This window comes from Triticum aestivum, chromosome 3D, assembly GCF_018294505.1.
Source record: "Triticum aestivum cultivar Chinese Spring chromosome 3D, IWGSC CS RefSeq v2.1, whole genome shotgun sequence".
Taxonomy (NCBI): Eukaryota; Viridiplantae; Streptophyta; class Magnoliopsida; order Poales; family Poaceae; genus Triticum; species Triticum aestivum.
Window position 1 is genome coordinate 582,230,508 of NC_057802.1, and position 21,272 is coordinate 582,251,779.

The following is a 21,272-nucleotide window of genomic DNA, read 5'->3' on the forward strand; positions in this document are numbered from 1 at the left end:
GGAAGCGCCGCGGCGCTCCCTTGAGCTTCTCTACGAGCTCCCCCATGCCTCCTGGCAGGGACGCGGAAGGCCACAAGGCTTGGGCAATGCCCTGCATCACCTGCCGAACTTGTCCGTGCAGTTGTGAGAGCTCTGGCAGAAGATCACCTGCAGACCTGGGCATTTCCTCTGCGGGACGACCCGTCAGCATAGTTACAGATATAACTCTGTTAGCTGGTTTCTTCGCCGAACTCTATAAAAAAGTTCATTCAAGCACTTAATAAAAATACCGCGTCGAAGCCTCTTATTCTCCTTTACGGAGTCAGCAAGTTGGGCCCGAACATCTTTCAGTTCAACATTCAGCCGGATATTGGCATCTTGGAGATTGTTTTTCTCCTGCCTAACCTGCTTAAGCACGCGCTCGCCAGCCTTTAACTGTCGCTGAGCATGTTGCACATCCCCTTGCACTACATCCGGATTAACCCGGGATCATCTGAAGAATCTACTGTTAGATTTCCATGCATGCCGCACACTAACCGGTACATGTCATTCTTTTTTATAGAGACAAGTGTTACCAGAGGGGGCCTTCTCGGACTCCTTCATTGCGACAACTGCGGCCCGCAGCTGGGCTTTGCACTCTTCCAGCTCTTGAGACAATTGGGTATTCTTCTCCGCAAGAACCTGCAAAAATAATGATCCTTAAATCAGTTGTGTCAACTGTTTCAAGTCTCAGGGGCTACTGATATAGATAATTATTAGATTTCCTCACCCGTATATCCTTTACATACTAGTCCGTGGCTCCGGCAAGACCATTTTGAGCAGCTCGAATGTACGCGTCTCCTGAATTGAAGGCATCGAACGCCTCTTCTGAGAAACAAGCGTCACGAAGTACGGCCCGGCGACGCCTTTGATTCATGGCGCTCTCCACTTCGGAATTTGTAGCGGATAGCCCATCCGCATCCTCTGTAGGAGGAATATCCGGCGTTCGCCCCATGTTAGCATCCACCTCTATGTCCGGCCCTGGAGCCCGACTGGTGGAGGCGTGATCGGCAACCTCTCCGGATATAGTGCGGCGAGCGACTAGGAAACATGGACGTTATTATATTTTAAAAGACGACAACCACGGAGCAGGGTTCTGTATCATACCTCTGCGACGGCGTCTCAGTCCTGACCGCCTTCCTTTTAAGCCAACTCGGCGTCGGTGCTCCTCGTTGGTGAGTCACTGCGGGTTCGGCACTCCGAGGGCCTTCCCTGTAAAACGCCATATGTGTGCGGTAGGTGAAGTGTAGAAAAAGGGATCCTTCTCGAAAGTTGGCACTCCGGTTTTACTTACGTGCGATGCAGGGAGTAGTCCAGGATAATCGGCTGTGATGGCCACCATGGCATCATCGCAGCTCAATTGATAGAACGTCCTGTCAATCAGCTCCACAAATATGTCCGGATCCTCTTCGAGTCCGGGGTCGAGGGCCCGGTCAGGGTCCTCTGGTTGTGGAGGCGGGCTGTGGACCTCCCTCACAGCTTTTCGCAGCTCCTGCTATGAAATGGCAAGGTAAATATTTATGACAAAGAATGCGGGAAGGTTTGGAGTAAAAAGTGACAGCTCACCCAGCTTGGAGGGTTGTACATGGAGAATCCATCTCGTTGCTTAATGCGGATGAACTCCTCTTCCCCCCCTTATATAAATCGGACAGTATCTTCGCTAGAGCAGCGACGGAGTCCGGCCCCTTACGACCGCAGCGGGTAGCATCGTCTTCTCCATTGAAGTGCCACATGGGTTGTCCCCGGTATTGAAGTGGCTGCACCCCCCGCATTATACATATTGACATAACCTCGATTATTGTCAGTCCTGATTGAGCCAGCATTTTTATCCGGCCCATCAGGTAAAGGACTTCTCCGTTATCTTCCTCCTGGGGGCTCCGAGGGCGCCAGCTGCGGCGTTTCTTCAGGGGAGCGTTGTCGAACTCAGGAAGGCCCATCGGAATAGGGTCCGGAAGGGGGACGTCCTCCATATAAAACCACTCTGCAGGCCAGTCCTCGGATGTCTTCTTCGGAGTACCGGACAGGTATCCAGTCCCGGCGATGCGCCATATTTCGGCTCCGCCCACTTGGTATATTGACCCCTCCTGTGTACGGGGTACGAGGCAGAATAGCCTCTTCCATAGCTCGAAATGAGCTTCGCAGCCCAGAAACAGCTCGCAAAGGGCGACATAGCCAGCGATGTGTAATATGGAGGCGGGAGTGAAATTATGCAGCTGGAGGCCATAGAACTCCAGGAGCCCGCGGAGGAACGGATGAATTGGAAATCCAAGCCCTCTTAATAAGTAAGGGACAAGGCATACCCGCTCCCCCATGGATGGGTTGGGAAAGCTCTCCGCTTGCTCCCCGCCATTATAGGTGGCGAGCCCGGCTCGAACGGGGACCATATACGCTGGAGGGAGAAATCCCTGGGTCTGTAACTCTACTAATTGGCTGTGGGGGACGGAACACTTCTTCCAATTGCCGGGATTAGGGCTACGGGAACGAGAGGAGGAGCTGCGACGACCGGCCATGTTGGAATGGATTTTTTCCGGGCGCGCTCCGATGGATACTCGCTGCGGGAGGATGGTGTGATCTGGATCTGAGAATCCCCGTCTCTTTGATAGACGATTTCTCGCATGGCTAGGGTGGCAAATGTAAAAATGCCCCAGCTTCTCGCATTCGCTCGACACGTGGAAGATAGCCATTATTAGGCGCGGAAGCCAAGGAGTGCAACATTTATGGGAAGCCGGACACTACTCAACAGGTATTCAGAATTTGGAGAAGAACCCGCCTTGCAATGCCGAAGACAATCTGCGTGCCGGACTCATCGCCATTGAAGCCTGGTTCGGGGGCTACTGAGGGAGTCCTGGATTAGGGGGTCCTCGGACAGCCGGACTATATCCTTTGGCCGGACTGTTGGGCTATGAAGATACAAGATTGAAGACTTCGACCCGTGTCCGGATGGGACTCTCCTTGGCGTGGAAGGCAAGCTTGGCGATGCGGATATGTACATCTCCTCCCTTGTAACCGACTCTGTGTAACCCTAGCCCCCTCCGGTGTCTATATAAACCGGAGGGTTTAGTCCGTAGGACAACAACAATCATACCATAGGCTAGATTCTAGGGTTTAGCCTCTATGATCTCGTGGTAGATCAACTCTTGTAATACTCATATCATCAAGATCAATCAAGCAGGAAGTAGGGTATTACCTCCATCGAGAGGGCCCGAACCTTGGCAAATATCGTGTCCCCAGCCTCCGGTTACCATCTGCCTTAGACACACAGTTCGGGACCCCCTACCCGAGATCCGCCGGTTTTGACACGGACAGTGGTGGAGAAATCTCAGCCGGGCTTCGCCAAGCCTCACAGAGAAGAAGAAGGACTACGAGGGAGAGGGAGGGCAGCGCCGTGGCATAGATGGGTGCGGCTATCCTCCCTCTACCCCTCTATATATAGGGGGAAGTGGGAAGGAGGAGGCGCCCTAGGGTCTCCCCTAGGGGGCGGAGACTGACTTGTTCATCCCTTGCATGTTATAGTTTCAAGCTCGGAGACTGACTTGTTCATCCCTTGCATGTTATAGTTCAACACAAAGCTCTTGTAGCTAGGTGTAGCGATTGGAGAACTCTGTCAGTGACTGCCCCTGGCGGGAGCTCAACTCCCAACTCAGCTAGATGCTTGTAGTACCCAGACATTCTGAGTATGTGCTCACTGACACACCCGTTCTTCTCCATCTTGCAGGCATAGAACTTATTGGAGGACTCATACCTCTCAATCTGAGCATTTTTCTCAAAGATAAACTTCAACTCCTAGAACATCTCATATGCTACATGACGTTCAAAACGCCTTTGAAGTCTCGGCATTAAGCCATACAACATGGCACAGTAAACTATTGAGTAGTCATCAACACGTGACTGCCAGGCATTCAGAGCGTCTGAAGTTGCTGAAGGGGGTGGCGCACCAAGTGGTGCATCAAGGACATAAGCCTTTTGGGCAGCCTGAGGATAATCCTCAGATTACGGGCCCATTCCACAAAGTTACTTCCATAATCTTTCAGCTTAGCTTTCTCTATAGGAACGCATTGAAATTCAGGGGAGCTACTGCGCGAGCCATTGATCTACAACATAAGTTTGCAAAGATGACTTAGATTGTTGTTCATGATAAATGAGTTCAATTAATCATATTACCTAAGAACTCCCACTCAAATCCACATCCCGCCGTTGTCCGATTGTAAAACGATCCAAAGTCCGATCATCACGTGAGATGAGGTGGTTTCAATGGTGAACATCTCCATGTTGATCATATCAACTATATGACTCGTGTTCGACCTTTCCGTCTCTTGTGTTCCGGGTCATGTCTGTACATGGGAGGCTCGTCAAGTTTAACCCAAGTGTTCCGCATGTGCAAAACTGGCTTGCACCCATTGTATGCGAACGTAGAATCTATCACACCCGATCATCACGTGGTGCTTCGAAACGATGAACTTTTGCAACGGTGCACACTTGGGGAGAACACAATTTTATCTGGAAATTTTAGTAAGGGATCACCTTATAATGCTACCATCGTCCCAAGCAAAATAAGATGCATAAAAGGATTAACATCACATGCAAATCATAAGTGACATGATATGGCCATCAACTTGTGCTTTTGATCTCCATCTTCAAAGCACCGGCATGATCTCCATTGTCACCGGCATGACACCATGATCTCCATCATCGTATCGCCATCGGGGTTGTCACGCCAACCATGCTTCTATTACTATTGCTACTGCTTAGCGATAAATTAAAGCATTACATAGCACTTAATGATTGACAGGCAGGTCATACAATAATGAAAGACAACCCTATGGCTCCTGCCGGTTGCCGTATGCATTGACATGCAAGTCGATATAAACTATTACAAACATGATCATCTCATACATCAAATATATTTCATCATGCCCTTGGCCATATCATATCACAACATACCCTGCAAAACTAAGTTAGACGTCCTCTAATTGTTGTTGTATGTTTTACGTGGCTGCTATGGGTATCTAGCAAGAACGATTCTTACCTACGCCAAGCCACAACATTGATATGCAAGTTGCTATTTAACCTTCTACAAGGACCGCCTTTGTCGAATCCGATTCAACTAAGGTGGGCGAGACAGACACCTGCCAGCCATCTTTATGCAACAAAGTCACATGACTGTCGATGAAACCGGTCTGATGTACGTGGGCATGTAAAGTTGGTCCGGGCCGCTTCATCCCACAATACCGCTGAATCAAGAAAAGACCAAGGAATGAAGCAATCAGAATATCAATGCCCACAAACTCCTTTGTGTTCTACTCGTCATATCATCTACGCATAGGCCTAGCCCATGATGCCACTGTTGGGGAACGTTGCATGGGAAACAAAAAATTCCCTACGCTCACCAAGATCAATCTTGGAGATGGACAACTACGAGAGGAGAGATTGCATCTACATACCCTTGTAGATCGCTAATCGAAAACATGAAGAAACGCGGTTGATGTAGTCAAACGTCTTCGCGATCTAATCACGATCCGTCCCGCGAACTCTCGATCCAAGTGCCGAACGGACGACACCTCCGCGTTCAACACACGTACGGCTTGATGACGCCTTCACCTCCTCGGTCCAGTGACTGATGGTGAAGTATTAGCTCGAGTCCTCCAGCAGCATGATGGCGTGATGACGGTGGTGGTGGAGAAATCTTAGCAGGGCTTCGCCAAGCCTCACGGAGAAGAAGAAGGACTACGAGGGAGAGGGAGGGCAGCGCCGTGGCATAGATGGGTGCGGCTGCCCTCCCTCTACCCCTCTATATATAAGGGGAAGGGGGAAGGAGGAAGCTCCCTAGGGTTTCCCCTAGGGGGCGGCGGCCACAAGGGAAACCTTAGATGGGTTTTGGGTGGCCCCCTAGGTGCCTTGCCCCCCAAGCAAGGGGGAGGCAGCCCTGGGAGGCGCACCAACCCTCCTGGCCTTGTAGGATGAGGTGAGGGGGGCGCACAACCCCTTAGTGGGCTGGTGTGCCCCCTTCTCTAGGCCCATGAGCCCCCCCAACACTTGCCGGGGCACCCGAAACCCCTTTCGGTCATCCTGGTCATCACCCGGTGCCCCTGGACAACTTCCGAACTCCGATACCCTTCATCCTATATATATCGATCTTCACCTCCGGACCACTCCGGAGTTACTCGTCGTGTCCGGGATCTCATCCGGGACTCCGAACAACCTTCGGTAACCACCATAATGACTCAACTATACTTATATCATCACCAAACGTTAAGTATGTAGACCTTCCGGGTTTGAGACCTATGCAGACATGACCGAGACACCTCTAGGGTTAATAACCCATAGCGGGACCAGGATGTCCATATTGGTTCCCACATATTCTACGAAGATCTTATCGGTCGAACCTCGATGTCAAGGATTCAGCAAATCCCATATGCAGTTCCCTTTGTCTATCGGTATGTTACTTGACCGAGATTTGATCGTCGGTATCTCCATACCTAGTTCAATCTCACTACTGGCAAGTCTCTTTACTCGTTCCGTAATACAAGATCCCGTGACTAACTCATTAGTCACATTGCTTGCAAGCCTGTTGTGATGTTGTATTACCGAGTGGGCCCAAAGATACCTCTTCATCATACTAAGTGACGAATCCCAGTCTTGATCCATGCCAACTCAATAGACACCCTCGGAGATACCTGTAGAGCACCTTTATAGTCACCTAGTTACGTTGCGACGTTTGGTACACACAAGGTACTCCTCCGGTGTCAGTGAGTTGCATGATCTCATGGTCATAGGAACATATACTTGACATGCAGAAAACGATAGCAATAAACTTGATACGATCACATGCGACATTCATAGTTTGGGTCTTGTCCATCACATCATTCTCCTAATGATGTGATCCCGTTATCAAATGACAACTCGTGTCTATGGCTAGGAAACCCTAGCCATCTTTGATCAACGAGCTAGTCTGGCAGAGGCTCACTAGGGACGTGTTGTTGTCTATGTATCCACACATGCATTTGAGTTTCGCGTCAATACAATTATAGCATGGATAATAACGATTATCATGAACAAGGAAATATAATAATAACCACTTTATTATTGACTCTAGGGCATATTTCCAACAGGTATCTCCATACCTAGTTCAATCTCGTTATTGGCAAGTCTCTTTACTCGTTCTGTAATACATCATCCCGTAACTAACTCCTTAGTCACTTTGCTTGCAAGCTTCTTGTGAAGCTGTATTACCGAGAAGGCCCAGAGATACCTCATTGTCATACGGAGTGACAAATCCCAGTCTCGATCCATGCCAACTCAACAGACACCTTCGGAGGTACCTGTAGAGCAACTTTATGACCACCCAGTTACATTGTGACGTTTGATGGCACACAGGGAATTCCTCCGGAGTCTGGGAGTTGCATGATCTCATGGTCAAAGAAACTTGTATTTGACATTAAGAAAGCAGTAGCAAAGCTGAACGATCATATGCTACGCTAACAGTTGGGTCTTATCCATCACATCATTCTCCTAATGATGTGATCCCGTTATCAAATGACAACTCATGTCTATGGTTAGTAAACCATAACCATATTTTGATCAACGAGCTAGTCTAGTAGAGGCTCACTAGGGACACGGTATTTGTTTATGTATCCACACAAGTATTTAACTTTCCGGTCAATACAATTCTAGCATGAATAATAAACCTTTATCATGAATAAGGAAATATAATAATAACAACTTTATTATTGCCTTAGGGCATATTTCCATTAGCATACCCATTAGTCTCGATGCATTGTCAATCATAATTCAGATAGTCCCCTTATAGAGGGGTCTAACAGGTCTTTGTCTGTTTGAATATATGTAACAGTTATTACTCCGGATTTTATTTCCTGACAGACTTCAGACGCTCTTCACTTGGCTTGATGATTTTACATTATCCTTAGAATATTTTACTTTGACAATAACTGTTTGATTATGAAAAACATAAGAATAGCTATCAGGGGATTTTCAACCAGATGCAAGTCCAACAAGAGCTCTTGCAGCCACCCTGCTTCAGCTGTGGTCATTTCTAAAGCAGTAAATTCTGCTTTTGTGGTTGACCTGGAAAAAATGGTCGGGTTGACCTGCACGAAATTGCGCCACCTCCATGGGTAAATACATACCCACTTGTGGCATAGAGCATGCCAACACCAGATATCTAGTTTGAATCACTATAACCTTCTAGCACAACAGGGTGTCGTGAATAGTCAATTCCACAAGTCATTATAACTCTCAGATAACACAAGACCCTATCAAGTTTATGCCGATGATCATCACTCAGGTTTGACATGAACCCGCTCAGATTGCTTATAACAAAAGAGATATATGGCCCCGTTGCATGAGCTAATACATGAGTGAACCGGTAATTTGAGTGTATCTCAATTGATCTTTTTTTGGTGTTCTTGTGAAGTGTCACACTAGGATCATAAGGTGTCGCAGAAGGCTTTCTATCTATAAAAAAACTAGTTCAAGACCTTCTCGGCATAGCGAGATTGTGTAAAAGTAATCGCACTCTCGTCCGTTATTAGTTTGATGTTTAGAATCACATATGCTTCTCCCAGATCTTTCATATCAAAACTTTCTTGTAGAAAAGACTTGACAACATTGATCACATCAATGTGTGTATCAAACATTAGAATGTAGTCCATATACAAATATAATATGATAGTTTTGCGCCCCACCAAGATGATGGAAAACACACCTATCAGCCTCATTAATGACAAAGCCTGCATAAGTTAGTGTTTTATCAAACTTCTTATGCCACTGCTTAGGTCCTTGTTTCAGGCCATACAAATATTTTAACAACTTGCACACCTTTCTATCTTCACCCTTTACCACAAACCCATCAGACTGATTCATATAGATTTTGCTCTTCTAACTCTTCCTTTTGGAAAGTTGTCCATACGACCATTTGATGAATGATAAGACCATAGGAGACAACCGAGGGAACTGGTACCCTAATGGTGGTTAGTCTAGCGACGGTTGAATAGGTGTCAAAGTAATCTGTGCCTTCTTTCTGAGTGTAGCACTTGGCCACGGTCTATGCCTGTGCTTCCCAATAGTACCATCTGGCCATAGCTTCTTTTTGAGCACCCACAAAACCATAGGGTCGTTCATTTAGTTCCCAAGTCCCGTTAGGAACAATCGAGTCCATCTCATTGTGGTACACTTCTTAGCAGTCAGATATATCTGGAGAACTCCCCTGTTTGTCCAGATCTTTTTGTGGCAGGCTGCTGAGGTGAGAAAACCGCACCGACGCCATTTGTGCAGATAGAGAATGTGAGAGGAAGTCGCCGCCGTCTTCGAGGAGTGGACGAAGAGGAGGGTCTTGGTGGGAGGCTGCTAGGGATAGACTCGGCCCTCACACGACTAATATATATTGGGGCGAGCAGGATCGCGCAATGGAGTATGGGTAGCTTGGGCCGAGAATAAGAGTGATCGGCCCTAGAGTAGGTTTGACTGAGAGTTGTGCCAATGCGAGGCAGCGGCACTGGTACATTTCACACACACACACACACACACACACACACAAAGTGGTACATGGGATAGTGATGCGATATTTACCAGCCAACTTGGCAGTGGGACTGAGGGGCTGCAAAAGGCTTAGGCGTGCTGCGTATTCACATGGTAAGCACGAGCCATATTGCCGACCAGTGGGGACAATACGCCGCGTGATAGGTAGGACATGATCCCATATGGCTGGGCAGTGTGGCAAATACGCCACGTTGGAGGTAGGAGATGGCCCACCTGTCAGATGGTGCATCGATTTTAAAATAAGGTGGTGGTGGGAAATTCACCAGGTGGGACTCGAACCCGTGACCGAACATCTTGATTCTGTGCGGTCTGACTAGTGTGTTGTAGTCAGCTGCCTGTCCAAGGAGTAGACAAATGCAAGTTAACCTAGCAAAGTTCGGGAAGGACAAAAACGATCTGAAAAAAAATGGTAGCACAGAATAGGAAAACTCATGTTTGTGGTAGGGGATCCCACCTACGAGGAAACTTATGTTTTCCCCATGGGTTTGCTGCCCGTGTAACCAAAGAAAGCATTAAGAGCAAATATAATAGATCCTAGTCAGCTGTCTATAATATGTTCCACGTCAGGAAAATCTGATTTTAAGGAAACGGAACATAGGAGAGAGAAGGCAGCCAATGCTTTAGCTCTAGCCGTGCGATATCATAGTCCATGATAAAATAAAACCAACATGCAGACAGCGCCAGAGCTATTGGCTGGCGCTTCTTCCTACCTGCCAATCACAGTACAATTTCCTTCCCCCTCTTTCTCATCATGTAAGTGTTAAATATTATAGCTAGTTTAGAGCCAACCCACTATACGAGTAATTTTTTTAGAAGAGTTTAGATGATGTGGCACTAGTATAGAACTAGTAGCGTGCTCTTCTATTAACATTTCTCTAAGAATGTTAAATCCAAATATATTTATATTAAGATTTTATATTTATTTGTAACTTAACTTTTATATTAGCATAATCATGGTTATAATTTTTGTTGATAACTTACTCAATATAATGTACTAGGTGATAACGACCCGAAATATAATCATAGTCATTTTTATGCTATAATCGTTATGTCCATTGCTAAACCACATAATCAAACACACACAAAATGTTATCTTTCGCGGATTAGTTTATGGTACTCGCAACAACATAGTGCATATATCAATGCTTGTATACCTAAATGTTTGATATCTCTGAAGTATAGGGTCTCAGAAATATCAGGATGATGGCTTCTAGTCTATCGTCAAGTGTACATGAATACAATATTCTGGAGTACATCAATTGCTTATGACGAGTATATCATCAAATCATTTGGTTAGATTGCACCATGCCCCACGATCAAATTCAGAGGGTGGATTAGTGGGACTAGTCGTCGACCCGTGCATTCGCACGGGCTAGTCTTTAAGATGTTGCATATCATTACGGCCGGGCTTTTCCTAAAAAAAGATGTTGCATAACATTAATACTTGTCGTATATAAATAATTGTCCTAGCCAATCATTTATTTTCACAGCATGCATGAGTTATATGAAATTCTATGCTTGTTGGAAAAAATCTAGAAAATTATTCAACAACACTGATTGTAATTTCGGAAATTGATTTGAAGTCTACTTGCTTTAACAGACTCATCTATGATTCCGTACTAAGAAAATTCTTACCTATGTAATGGCAGAGTGCATAAATTAATTCCTAGTACTTTACTTGCCTCCAACTGTTCATCGTATGGCGAAAACTTGAGGTGGCTTGTAAATAGATATATACATCCCATTTTTCTGCATATCTTACATCATGTTCCGTTCTTAAACAAAAAATTCATTTCATGCTGAAAAAGTGACTAATTTTTATTATTCATGGCTACCTGCATCTAAGAATTGAAACCCTCAAGAACAAAGGCTTCAACAGTCGAGCAATTTTGGTTGTTGGGTCCTCAATGAAGAAAATGAACAAAATTGTTTTCGAAAACCCCAAATGTTATATTTTTATGTACTATATGGAATCTAAAAAAAAACTGACCTAGGCATTGATCAGCATGCATGATACATGTATAGCTGCAGAAAGACTACCCTATGAAAACATTGAAAATAGCATGGTCAACATGCAGCAGTAGTCCAATCTTTATCTTGCAAATAAAAGAAATTGAGTGCTAGAGTTCATATTATTACAAAGAAAATCGAAGCAAATTAAGAAAGAAACTTCGAATGGAACATCCTTCGAATAAAAAATCATTGGATTTTATTCTGAAATAACTATGTCATGAATTCTTATTTGCGTGAATAATACCATTAATTACTTGTCGAAGGAGCTATATTTGATGTTGTTATTTGCAGGAAAGGACAAATCAACAATCTTAGAATCGAGGGAGATAATATAGTTGGTTGAAACTCAATATACCACACTAAGCACCATCAGCATAAAACAACATATGCATTTACCGTATATAGTAAACTATGTAGCCATCTATCTCAAATTTCACCTCTTAACACTTCATCGGTGGCATGCAAATAGACACCAGAAAATAATCCAGCCAACATACTCTAAAATTTCGAGGTGCCATGCAATAATCGTAGCTGAGGGTTGGATCTTGCCTGTAATCGTTGCCTATGCCTGAAACTGTAATAAGTATAAAGCATCAATACGTGTTTATGGAGCTATAAAGGTTTAGTGCGTGACAATTGAAAGAGGAAATTAGGGTGCTATAACTATTTTAGCTAACTAAACACTCGCCAAGTCACCACAAGAATCTAACTAATTCCAGATTATATGCTCGTACATTATCAGACAACTTTAGACAGGAAGCCTTGCTCCATGCCTCTACCAATCACCATGCCACATTAGACCATGGCTTTTCTGAGTCCAGGTTTTTTTGTTGGAGGGGCGTTTCAGTTAGTAAGACAACTTCAGGAAGCTACCAATCAATGAGTTGCTGTTAGAGCCATAAAGTACACTTTTTACCTCAACGGTTACTTCTAGGGAAGATTATAATTACCTCCGTGTTTACAAAATATTGGTGTAGTCTTAATTGAGGATTGTGGTTATAATTAACGGCCATATGGGATTAACAACCTTAACACATCCGGCCCCTCACCTGTGAAGTATAATGCACACAACTGCTAATTGTGTATCTTTAAGACCATTGACTCAGCAACACTGGTGAATTTGTCAAAAGTCGAAGTAAATCATCGGTTGATACATTGTCCCGCAGACCATGCATATTGCAAAGAGAATATGAATAAATAGATCAAAAGGACATGTGAGATCTCATTACGGTGAAGTCAAAATACAGGAAAAGTAACACAACAGAACGGGTTAACAAACTCAGAAAAGGGATGCATACATAATATATGTTGCACGTGCTGCCGAAGACAGACATTGATGCTTAGTCCAGTAACATCTAGCAGCTATAATTGCTGGGCATTCATCTTCAATATTTTTTTGCTTGCAGGAATTGTCAAACATGTGTAGAGGATTCATGGTCTTGGTCGATAAAGATTTACTCTTTGCCTTTGCATGTTTCATTGGTTTCCTACTTTCTGCATTGTTTTGGTGTCAGTATGCACGACATGAGGGAGAAGACACAACCATGACATAAACGTGTAAAAGACACTGATTAATGTTGTGCCATTTATATATTAATCTATGGCTATTCGATTTATTGGATCTGTACTTGGAGTCTTAGAGTGGCAGTTTTCCAAGCATACCAATTCAATAAACAAAAGACTGCACTAATTACCTTACAAACTGGACGAAATTCCATTTGATCAACTCAGGGATATCCAAAGGAAAACAAATAAATTAAGGGCTAATAAATTTTAAAAAATTGAACGGTAGAATCGGACAGCAGCAAGCACCTTACTTTTACGAATCCTCTTGATTGCCATGCTTTTTATGCGCGTCCAGCCACATCCAAGCCCCATCCGTCATGTATATGAATAGGCCCTTCTCGCATAGACACTCAACCACGTACACTGCTGGTGTTTGCCAAAAGAAAAAGATGTTGGCCGAACCGGCCGGACAGTGATGACCTGCAAACATATGTTGGGAAAGCAGCAGAAGAACATGATGTGGCGAATTTAACAGGAGTTGGCAGCCAATCAAGAGCATCAATGATTGAAGTGGAGGCTGAACAAAAAATAACAAAGCTTCGCATCCCAGAGGCAGGAGGCTACGCTCCCTGTCGAGCTGTGCCATGCAAGCAAAAGGGAGGACTGTTGGAAAAAAAGGCATAGACATGACTAATCGGTCAAACGGCCAGATTGAGCCCATGGTGATGCACTGATGCTCTTTCCATAGAGCTGCACCATGGAAGCATCGGGGATTGAAGCAAGATTGAGGCTTGATCGATTCGGCCCACGCCAGATAAACGGCTCATAATTTCTAATTAACGTGGTAATTTTTTGGGAGTCGCTAATTAGTATAGGTATAGATAGATAGATAGGTAGCTAAAGATTAAGTTCTGTAGGTTTGACCCATGAATTTTGCCCCTAGATTTAGCATTTATTTTCACCATAGTATAGGTTCTAACTTCTTATCTCTAACTTATGTGATGACTTTGCTGCAATCTTTACTCCACACAGTTGTATTGATCGATAAGACTATTCTATAATCAGTTTTCCATCCAGAGAATTATTTATTAACCACTTGAACAGGCCTGCTAGCTAACCTCTTCATTCCAAATTAATCAAAGTTCTAGGTTTTTCCTACACCAAGCCTCTTTTAGTTTGATCAAGTTTGTAGAAAATATATCAATATCTCAAACACGAAATTAGTTCTTTAGATTCTTTATCAAAGTTCTAGTATATGGAGAAAACTTGGCACACACACATATACGGACTACTATTTTGCTGTCACAGTGTGCTTGTGCTGCGTCACGCAAGCGGTTAATCAGCTCGATAATTTTTTGTGTGAAAATGATTCAGATCTATTATAAAAATTCAGCGGAAGTACAAAGCATCTCGAACATAATAAAATTGCATTGAGATTCCAAGACCCCCTACTGCCGCAAGAACGAGCCGTCGACACGCCGTTGTCGCTGCTTCCCTACCGGAGCCGGCTTGACCTTCACGATGACAGTGGGAAGTCTTCGTGCACGTGTCCTAAGGACCAGTGCCCTGGAGCCGCAGTCGTGGTCGTTGAACCCTTGCATAGATCTGAAGCACCTGACACCAAATCTCGCCACAAGTCAAAAAACCACAAACCCCGTCGCCCCAAAGAGACGGTAGGAATCTACGTCGAAGCTCCGTCCACTACATCCAGATGGAGAAAGTCGAGTAGGATCGAAGCCTAGACTACAAACTCGAAGAAGTAGCGCGCCATCTGCCCGACACCGCACCTGCGAGGTCTAAACCCCTAACCTAAACTACTAACCGGAGCGGAGGCATCGGGTTTCCCCTCCCTGCCACCGACCGCCGGAGCGACAAACAGAGGGGAGACAAATCCATGGGCGCATCAACGAAATTTAAAAGGGAGAATTCGCCTTAGCCGCCTAGGGTTAGGAAAGAAAAACGAGAAGAATCAACTCCATCTACTACTAAAGAAATTTTGGCTTGGTTTGTAGCCGATAATGGCACCAAACACGATTAGCCTTTGAGTTGGTCTATCGCAGATCACACACGTGTCCGGCCGTCACTCTGTCAGATAAATTTAAGCAAGTGCAACTCTGTCCATGATGGATGGCTGGTGTCGTTGGTTGCAGGTGTCGCGTTTTCTTACTGGAGGTCTCAGGCCAATTTCACCCCACGACCCTAAACGGACGTCCGGTTTGGCCGGATTTTATCCTTTTGGGACGGCAATGGGTTCGCCCACGTCCGCTTCTGTCCGTTGGGTCGTGGGTGCGCCCAACATGCGGCCGCACGCTAAATCATGTTTGTGTTGGACGTGATTAAAAAAACTTAAATAAAATGACTAGAAAAAGTAAATAAACGCAGTTAAAAAAACTTAAAACATAAGTTAGGGGTCACGGCCACAAAACAGCCCAGTTTCACGGTTCACTTAACAACCCAGTGCCATAATTAACATAAAAACAAAATAAAAAACGCAGCCCGCGCGCTCCTGCCGCGCCCGTCGATGGCGTGGCCGCCGGTGTCGTCGTCGTCGCTGACGAGGTCGACGTAGTCCGGCTGCGTCCGGAGTTGGGCCGGCGGTCCGTTTGGACTCCGTTTGATATTCCTTTCCTTCGAAACACTGAAATAGGCAAAAAAAACAGCAATTCGGGCTGGGCCTCCGGTTAATAGGTTAGTCCCAAAAATAATATAAAAGCGTATAATAAAGCCTATTAAACATCCAAAACAGAATATATAATAGCATGGAACAATCAAAAATTATAGATACGTTGGAGACGTATCAATCAACGATTGGCCCGCTCTCAGTAACCTTTCAGGATAGAAAAACAAGGGATACCACGCATGCACGCACTGTTTAGCTGACACCGAAAGTATATACCTGGACAAATGCAGGAAGAATGTGTACTTGAGCCATCGTCGATTTCTTCCGACCAACCATAATTGTCGAAAGAAAGGCAAGCATTTCAAAGGCGAGGCAGATCACCGGAAGAAGCCCGTCATGCGTACCGGTCATCACGTACTTGCTATGGTCAATGATTTACACGTAATCTTTGGAATGGGTCTCGGCGGACTAGCTGTTCCGAATGACGTTGAGGGACACGCACCCATGTGGAAGAAGAAATCTATATTTTGGGACCTACCTTACTGGAAAGTCCTAGAGGTCCGCTCTTCAATCGACGTGATGCACGTGATGAAGAACCTTTGTGTGAACCTGCTAGGCTTCTTGGGCGTGTATGGGAAGACAAAAGATACACCGGAGGCACGGGAGGACCTGCAACGTTTGCACGAAAAAGACGGCATGCCTCCAAAGCAGTATGAAGGTCCTGCCAGCTACGCTCTTAGAAGAGAAGGAAATCTTCTTTGAATGCCTACTCAGTATGAAGGTCCCGTCTGGCTTCTCGTCGAATATAAAGGGAATAATAAATATGCCAGAGAAAAAGTTTCAGAACCTAAAGTCTCATGACTGCCACGTGATTATGACGCAACTGCTTCCGGTTGCATTGAGGGGGCTTCTACCGAAAAACGTCCGATTAGCCATTGTGAAGCTATGTGCATTCCTCAATGAAATCTCTCAGAAGGTGATCGATCCAGAAATCCTACCAAGGCTAAGGAGTGATGTGGCGCAATATCTTGTCAGTTTCGAGCTGGTGTTCCCACCATCCTTCTTCAATATCATGACGCAAGTCCTAGTTCATCTAGTCGACGAGATTGTCATTCTGGGCCCCGTATTTCTACACAATATGTTCCCCTTTGAGAGGATCATGGGAGTCCTAAAGAAATGTGTCTGTAACCGCGCTAGGCCAGAAGGAAGCATCTCCATGGGCCATCAAACAGAGGATGTCATTGGATTTTGTGTTGACTTCATTCCTGGCCTTAATAAGATTGGTCTCCCTAAATCGCGGTATGAGGGGAGACTGACTGGAAAAGGCACGCTTGGAGGGGACTCAATAATATGCAGGGACGGGCATTCTTGGTCTCAAGCACACAACACAGTTCTACAGAACTCTACCTTGGTGACCCTGTATGTCGATGAACACAAGAACAGTCTGCGCTCCAAACACCCGGAGCAGTGTGACGACTGGATTACATGTGAACACATCAGGACTTTCGGCAGTTGGTTGGACACACGTCTCAGAGGTGACAACACTGTTTGTGATGAGTTGTACTCATTGTCCAGGGGACCATCTTTGACTGTATTGACTTACAAAGGATACGATATAAATGGGAATACATTTTACACGATCGCCCAAGAACAAAAGAGCACCAACAATGACAGCGGTGTCCGCTTTGATGCAGTAACCAAGAGGGGAAAGGACACATTTTATGGTTACATAGTGGACATATCACTACTGGAATCAGCTTCTTTGACGTCCGCTAGCGGACGGCAAACTGTCCGGATGAACGCCTGCCAGCAAAGGCCTTCTTTGTCGTCCGCTTCTTAGAAACGGTCGGCAAAGGATTAGGCCGTCCTCCATCCGAGGCCAGCAGACAGCAAAGACAGCGGACGGCAGTGCGGTGGCGTGAGAGCCATTCGGGGATTAACGGCGCTCTTTGCCGTCTGCGAGCGGACGGCAAAGAGTCAAAGATCTTTGTCGTCCGTTGACAGACGGCAAAGAGCCCCGCTAGGCAGCACTAGGAAGCTGCCACGTGTCCAGATATGCCATCCTCCAGCAGACGGCAACGAGGTTTGAATCATTGCCGTCTGCTGGCAGACGACATAGCTGGTCACTTGTTCGTCTGCCAGCAGACGGCAAAATGACCAAATAGGCAGCCAGTGTTCCCAGTTTGCACAGATGACTGCCATGTGTCCTCTTTGTCGTCTGCTAGCGGACAGCAAAGCTCTTAGCCGTCAGCTAGCGGACGGCAAAGAGGCTATATTGTAACATCCCAAATTTCCAATTTGGAATGTTATACATAGATCATTCTTGCATATCATATTTTATTGCATTTTGTTTTGCGATCCTAGAAATTCTACGCAACTCAAGGACCCACGGAGAGAGTTGGAGATTTCGTTATTTTCATATTTGGGTTTTCTCAAATTTTGAAAATGGGATCATTTGTTTTAATTATTTTTCTCTCTGAAAATATTTCATATCAAAATATATGAGAAAAGATAATATGACTTCTCCACAAATAATGAAATATTGGCGGAAAAATATTAAAAACAAATATTTGATTTTATTTGGAATTTATTTGATTTTATTTGAATTAGGAAAAATACACTTTTTCAAAATTGCATTTTAGGCCCAAATAAATGTTCATCTTGTCCGGCTTATTTTTAGAGGACGGGGAAAATTTATTTCGGGATTTTTGGAGACCGATTAGTATTTCTTTTCTTACTTTTTCTGCACGTGCTTATTTTAAAAAAAGTCAACCGACCCCGGGCCGTACCCGAGCCGGACTCTTCGGGCCGGCCTTTAAAAGCCCGAGAACCCGAGCCCCAGCGCCGCCAGCCCACCCGAAACCCTAGCCGATCCACCGCCTCGGGATCCGCGCCGCACCGCCACCCGCGCCGCCCCGCCGCCCGCGCCGCCACCCGCGCCGCCCCGCCGCCCGTCGCCGCCAACCACCACCACCGGAGCCGTTCGCCGGAGTTAGAGGTAGCCGCTGGTTTTTTTATAAAACCGATTAGTTTTATTTCGTAAACCCTAGTTTCGGTTTTGTTTAGATCGGTTCGGTTTATTTTTTTGGGTTTATTTATTTTGCGGACGTTCATCCGTACATTCGTTTTAACGAACGGTTTTCGTCGTTTAACCGTAGACAACGAACGTTTGTTCTTTAGGCTGTTCGTTAGTTTTTCTTTTTCTCGGATTTCCGCGATTATTTTCGATCGTGATTTCTGATCCGATTTTCGTTTCAGTTTAACTTTTCGCTCGTTTATCGGAATCAGGCGATTCAAGCGCCTAGAGTTTCATCTCGAAACCCTCTTTCTGTTTAACCAACTCAAACAAGTTTTTGCTACTGTAAAATTTGACTTAGGTCTAGATTAGTAAACGAAGCTTGTTTCTTTCGCCGTTTGAGTTTCGTTGCTTCGTTCGATTTGATTCTTTTTGCAAACCGGAGTTCCTAAGTTGAAGTTTCTGGTTAGATATCTTATTTTGAGTTTTATTCGTGCACCCTTGCTTGATTGTTTATGTATGTATTGTTTGTTTGCGATAGAGTACCCGGAGTGCGAAGCGTGCTACTACGAGTCTCTAGGTTTCACGGATCATCAGCAAGGCAAGTAACACTTTGATCATACCTCTTTACCACCCAGTTTTATTGCATTAGATCAATCCTCAAACTATTGCATGATTAGGATCTGATTAATATGTGGGTTTTGGGAAGTAGATGAGGTAGTACCTATTGCCCTGTTTACTATCAAACCTTTGGGATACGTTTGCTTATATTGCTATGCTAGGCTCGTAGACGTGGATTGGGTTTGAGTGTATTTCATGACAGATGTGAGATTGTTAATTAATGGATCAACTTAAGGTGGCTACTTTAATTTACATCTGGGTGGATTGAGGCACCTGGAGAACCCAGTGTTGCCTGTATTTTTGGATATCCCGGAGTACCCGTGTGATCATCCTATGGACCGCCACCCAGGCTCAAAGGGATCATGAGATTATTCATGCTAGAAACTTCCGTGTGCAGCCTCAAGCTATTATGGGCTCTAGCATAGTTGAGTAGGTTACATGATCTCTTGAAGAGGTGGGCTAGCAGATGTAGGGGAAAGTAGGTGTAACTGTCCACCCGGAGTAAAGAGTAGTGTTTCTGAAAGACTGTGTCTCGGTCATCCGTTTCTCAAACACCATGTAGTGCGAGAAATCAAGCGGAGGCGATCGAGTCTTGTGGGGAAAAGTGCACAAACCTCTGCAGAGTGTACAAACTAATCATGATTAGCCGTGTCCCCGGTTATGGACATCTTGAGTATCTAGTTCTTGGATTATCATGTGAATCTCATCATCATGTTACTTAATTTAATTTGATTGGGTTAATCACGTTCTTAATTGGGATTGAGTTCGAGGTACCTTCTCAATCTTTAACAACCACCATGATAGTTAAATAAAATTTATTCCTTTGTGGTAGGGAAAAAATGGCTTTTCGCAAAACTGTAACCATAGAGCTTTCCACCAGCCAAATATGCATGTAGTGATAGCATTATTCTGTTCATTACTCTCTATGTGTTACTTTGCCAGCATATTCCATGTGCTGACCCGTTTTCGGGCTGCAACGTATCATGTTGCAGACTTTTCAGAGGACGAGTAAGGAGCCTTAGGTCGTGGTCTTATACTCAGTGATGCCGTTGGAGTTGATGGACTCACTTTATCTTCCAAGCCTTCCGTTGTTATCGTTTTTAGATGGCCTTAAGCTATATTTATTTGTATTGAGTTCTCTTGAACTATTCGATGTAATAAGTGTGTGATTGCTACTCTGTTATAAATCCTTCAAAGTACTGTGCGTGTCAGCATTACCGATCCAGGGATGACACTGATGCACGGAGACTGGACTGTTTGAGGTCTGGTCGCTACAAAGATGGTATCAGAGCACACGCTGACTGTAGGACACGACCACTAAGCTAAAGCCCTAGATCACTACTCTCTTCTCATTTCTGACTCCTCTCCTTTCTTCCACTCTTTTAGGATGGCGGATACAAGGAACAAGTTCGCGCAACCAGATGAGGATACACCTTTTGGACGACACTTGAAGGAAGTTACTAAGTACCTGAACATCGGAATACCAAGCTTCACCGGAACCTACAACGCCACACTACCAGAAGAGGAGCGCTGGATGATTCAAGTTCAAGTTCCGGGAAGGACGTTCACGCCAGTCACTGAGCCCATAGAGTTTTCCTTTGATGCACCAACTTGGAGTCTAGGAAAGAGCATGGCAGCACACATCACCATGGGACGCATTGGAGAAGTGTACCACAATGATCTCAAGGATACTATCTATCAGATTTGTGGGCGCCGAGACGAGCAATGGGAGATGATCAGCACCAGGAAGGATAGATCTATTGCAGCTTTCATTCAGGAGTTAAACCAGCACATTCGTCGCCAGGAGAACCAGATGTGCGAAGACATGATAGAACTGAAGAAGGCAAAGACTAGGATCATGGAACTGGAGGAAGAACTCAAGGCTACACGCAAGGATTATATGGAGGAAATCGTCGCACTAGT